At 43.1% G+C, this 4,910-nt stretch overlaps 1 pseudogene; it reads right to left on the bottom strand.

Annotated features, from left to right (window-relative positions):
• Positions 1-4,910, bottom strand: part of LOC111971667 (protein mono-ADP-ribosyltransferase PARP6-like) — a 26,523-nt pseudogene that overhangs the window by 13,457 nt on the left and 8,156 nt on the right.

Raw genomic sequence — 4,910 nt, 5'->3', positions numbered from 1 at the left:
ATTATGATACAGTCACCTTACTTTAATAACTAGCATGTAATAGGTTCCTGTGTTAATTTGGTGGTGTATGTAAGCATGTATTGTCGCCGTAATAATGTCTCTGAATATCCAGGACTAAATAACAAACGTTTATAAGCAGAGCCATACCTTCAACATAGAGGCGTATTGAAAGACGTGTTGTTCGTCGTCACAATCAGACCACACAGTATTCATTCAGAGTGGGATCTCGCGTCTCTGCGTATTTCAAAGTTACCTACAATCCACACAGAAGGGGAATTCTGTCAATGTTATGACGTATTACTAAGCAGATGAGAAAACATCATATCCCCAGTTACTGTAGCTTATATTCTGACCTCAGAAAAAAACACATCTGAAAAATAGACTTGCCTCAGAGCCGTTCAAGGTTTTGTTTTTGCCGTTATGGCAAAAATGAGATTAACCTGGACACTGTTAAAACCTGAGATTAACCTGATACTGTATAAAACCTGAGGATTAACCTGGATCCTGTATAAAACCTGAGATTAACCAGGATACTGTATAAAACACGAGATTAACCTGGCTACTGCTCAATAGAACCTGAGATTATACCTGGAGTCCTGTATAAAACCTGAGATTAAGCCGCTGGATACTGTATAAAACCAAGAATAATGGATACTGTTTACAAACCTGAGTTTAACCAGTGATACTGTATAAAACCTGAGATATACCTGGATTCTGTATAAAACCTGAGATTAAGCCTGGATGGGATCCTGATGTAAAAACCTGACGATTAACCAGATACTGGTATAAAACCTGAGATTAACCAGGATACTGTATAAAACCTGAAGATTAACTCAGGATACTAACATTATAAAACTGAGATTAACCCGAATACTGGTATTAAACGAGATAACCGGATACTGTATAAAACAGTGAGGATTTAACCTGGATACTGGTAATAAAACCTGAGATTAACCAGCGAGACTGTATAACAGACATGAGATTGACCTGGATACTGTAAAACCTGAGTAGTAAACCTAGATACTGATAATAAACCATGAAGGATAACTGGATAAAACCTGATGGGTTAAATCGCTGAGATCTAACCCTGAAATACTGTTATAGAAACCTGAGATTTAACCTGGATGACTGTTCTACATGCTCATCAACAAAGTTCAACAAAGAGCCCATTACATCAATCACTCACCTCACTCGGTGGGACAGGTAGTCTAGTGGTTAGAGTGAAGGTCGGCAGGTAGCCTATGGTTAAGAGTGTACGAGGTGGCAGGTAAGCCTAGTGGTTAAGTAGGGTCATGGTGCAGGGTAGCCTAGTGGATGAGTGTAGAAGGTGGCAGGTAGCCTAGTGGTTCGAGTGTAGAGGTGGCAGGATGCCTAGTGGTTAGAGTGTAGAGGTGGCAGCGATACGTCTAGGTGGATTAGTAGATGTAGAGGTGGCAGGTAGCTAGGTGGTTAGAGCGTTGGACTATTAAACCGAAAGGTGTTGGATCGGATCCCCGAGCTGACAAGGTAAAAAATCTGTCGTTCTGCCCCTGAACAAGGCAGTTGACCACTGTTCCTAAAGGCCAGTCACTTGAAAATGAAGAATTTGTTGAGCTTAATGGCACTGCCTAGTTAAGATAAAGGTAAAAATAATAACAATTCACTAAACTTTGATGTTATGTCATAAGAGGCCAAAGTTATTAACGTCATTATCTGATAACTATAGAAACCCCATGTTGGCAGGGTGGTTGGGCTTTGAGAAGACTTGCAAATGAGTAAAGGCTGTGGGATGAGAACACATAGCAGCTAGATCAGCTGTTTAGCTCTGTCAGATGTGAGCCGGAGGACTTGACAGCAGGACACCGCCCCACTCCTGAGGAGAGAAGAGGAGGACATGATGTCACCAATGGTTGGATAGAAAACGAAACCAAACATGACAAAATTAATGTTGACACACTTGGAAAGATGAGTACTTTTGATTGACGCAACAAGTTACAACAATTTCAAACATTGTTAGCTAACCAGATATAATGGTCATTAGCATTCGTTCTTGGAATTTATTTGTGTTTTGTTGCCCACAGCAATCATCAGGCAGATACAGAAACCAGTGCTTATACACATGGCATTAATGAGACTGCACTCTTAGAAGAAGAGTGCTATTATTAGAAAAAAGGGGTTCTTTGGCTGTCCCCAATAGGAGAACCTTAAGAAGAACCCTTTTTTGTGTTCCAGAACGCTTTTGGTTCCATGTAGAACCCTTTCCACAGAAGACAGAGTTTCTACCTAGGTTGGTAAGCTAGGTTGGATAGGATAGGTAGGTAGGTAATTTAGTAGGGTAGGTAGGTAGGTAGGTAGGGTTAGGTAACTAGCTAGGTAGGTAATAGCTAGGTAGGTATTAGGTTGGTTTGGGTAGGTTGGTAGGTTTTAGGTAGCGTAGCTAGCTAGCTAGGCTAAGCTAGCTAGGTAGGTAAGGTAGGTAGGTATGGTAGTAGGTAGAGTAGGTAGGTAGGTAGGTAGGTAGAGTAGAATAGTAATTAGGTTGGTAGGTAGGTAGGTAAAAATAGGTAGGAGCAAGGTAGGTAGGTTTCGGAGTAGGTAGGAGGTAGGTAGGTAGGTAGGTAGGTAGGTAGGTAGGTAGGTAGGATAGGTAGGTAGGTAGGTAGGTAAATAGGGTAGGTAGGTAGCTGAAACGGCGAATAGCTGATGATAGGTCCTGGCCATACTAGGTAGGTAGTTGAGGATAGCTGAGGATAGATCGTGGTCATACCTTGCCATTAGTTGTGTACGTGAGGAGTTCTCCTCTGGTGTTCTTGATGGTGTAAGCCATTGTCCGATTCACAAGGCGATTCACTTTCAGCTCCGGTCCAATCATCTTCACCTTCAGAACATGCTCCTGGCCACTGGACCTGGGTCACACAGGGAAGGGAGCAGAGATTGTGATGACACTGAGAACGAAAGATCCATGAAACTACAAGCCTATGGAGAAACAACCCTTAGACCTRACATTAACCACTCTTGTATATCTGAGGATTTGATAGGTTTGTGAAATTTGGTAATTCCTTCACCTTGCCTTCTAATAGTTTGGGTGGAATTGATGCCATATTGCTTAAACCTATTCAGAATACACCACTAGGCTAACGATACAGAAGTGCACTAAGGCTGTGTGTGGACTGCAGCAGTGTACTTGGACATGGGTGAGAGGATGCTGAGTCCAGCCCTGAACCTCTTGATGGTTCCTCCAGGTTTGAACCAAGTGTGTCTGGTCTTCTGTTGGGCCGTGAGGGTTTCATTACTCAGGTACTTCCACTGCTGGGACACAAAGCTAGAGATGACCCTGAGAGAGAGGAGGAGGAGGAGGGAGAGAGAGAGAGAGAGAGAGGGGGGGGGAGAGAGAGGTCACTCACGTCCATTGCTTTGCTTTTTGTTTTGTCCACTCCATTGCCTCTATTGATTTATCTTCTCACATTCTTAGTAGTTTTAATATTAAAACCTATGTAGCAGAGGTGATTTGAGGGGATGGGGGGGTCGGGTAGCCCTGCCTAAATGTTCCCTTGGGACATAACAATAGTCCTTCCAGACAGATATTATAGCATGTATAATAGCGTAGTTATAATGCTTTCCAGTGAACGGTATGAGCAGAAAATGACACTTCTACTGTGTTGGTGAGATATAGACTAAACTAAACTAGACTAATCTAAACTAGACTAGACTAGACTAATCTAGACTAGACTAATCTAAACTAGACTAATCTAAACTAGACTAGACTAATCGAAACTAGACTAGACTAATCTAGACTAGACTAGACTAAACTAATCTAAACTAATCTAAACTAGACTAGATTAATCTAAACTAGACTAGACTAAATTAGACTAGACTAAACTAAACTAGACTAGATTAATCTAAACTAGACTAGACTAGACTAAACTAGACTAGACTAATCTAGACTAGACTAGAACTCTAGGTCAATAGTCAGAGTCTTATGATGCTCACTTCTGCAGCTGTAGTCCCAGGCTGAATCCTTCTCTGTTAGAAGGTTGGAACACCTCCACAGAGGGTGCTGGCCCATTCAGGTATTGGGACAGAGAGAAGCGCAGCCGGACAATAATAGGCTCTGTTGGGATGATCTTCCAGGCCCTGGCTACTTCATCCTGGAGACAAGACAGCAAACTGTGTCAGAAACATGGGAAGATCCTCWGGGACATCCTAGATAACATGAGAAGATCCTCAGGGACATCAACATGGGAAGATCCTCAGGGACATCCTAGACAACATGGAAAGACCCTCAGGGACATCAACATGGGAAGATCCTCGGGACATCAACATGGAAGATCCCGACAGGACATCTAGACAAATGGGAAGATCCTCAGGGCCATCAAACATGGGGAAGATCCTCAGGGACCATCAACATGGGAAGATGCCTCAGGAGACAAACCTAGACAACAGTGGAAGAGCCCCAGGGAACATCTAGAGTCAGAAGGGACGATGCATCAGGGAACATACACATAGGGATGATCGCTCAGGGACATCCTAGACAAGCATGGGAAGATCCTCAGGGACATCCTACGACAAACCAGGGAAGATCCTGCAGGGACATCAAACATGGATGATCCTCAGGACATGCACATGGGAAGATCCTACAGGCCAGCATCAATCATGGGAAGATCATCAGAGGACATCAACATGGGCCAGACTCTCTAGGGACATCCGTAGACAACATGGGAAGAAGATCCCTCAGGGTACAGTCAACAAGGGAAGATTCTCTCAGGTGTATGTGTATAGATGATTATATGGAATGTGTACAGCCCTCTTTAAGCTTCCAGTGGAGAGGTCCACCGCGCCTTGTGAAATGAACACATAGTCAAAAACATAAATGGGGAAGTTATTTCCATGCAAAGTTGGGATGGGTGGACAATCACTTAAGACAACAGTGG

This window comes from Salvelinus sp. IW2-2015, linkage group LG13, assembly GCF_002910315.2.
Source record: "Salvelinus sp. IW2-2015 linkage group LG13, ASM291031v2, whole genome shotgun sequence".
NCBI lineage: Eukaryota > Metazoa > Chordata > Actinopteri > Salmoniformes > Salmonidae > Salvelinus > Salvelinus sp. IW2-2015.
Note: the sequence above shows the minus strand (reverse complement) of the source record. Positions and strands in the feature narration are given on the sequence as shown.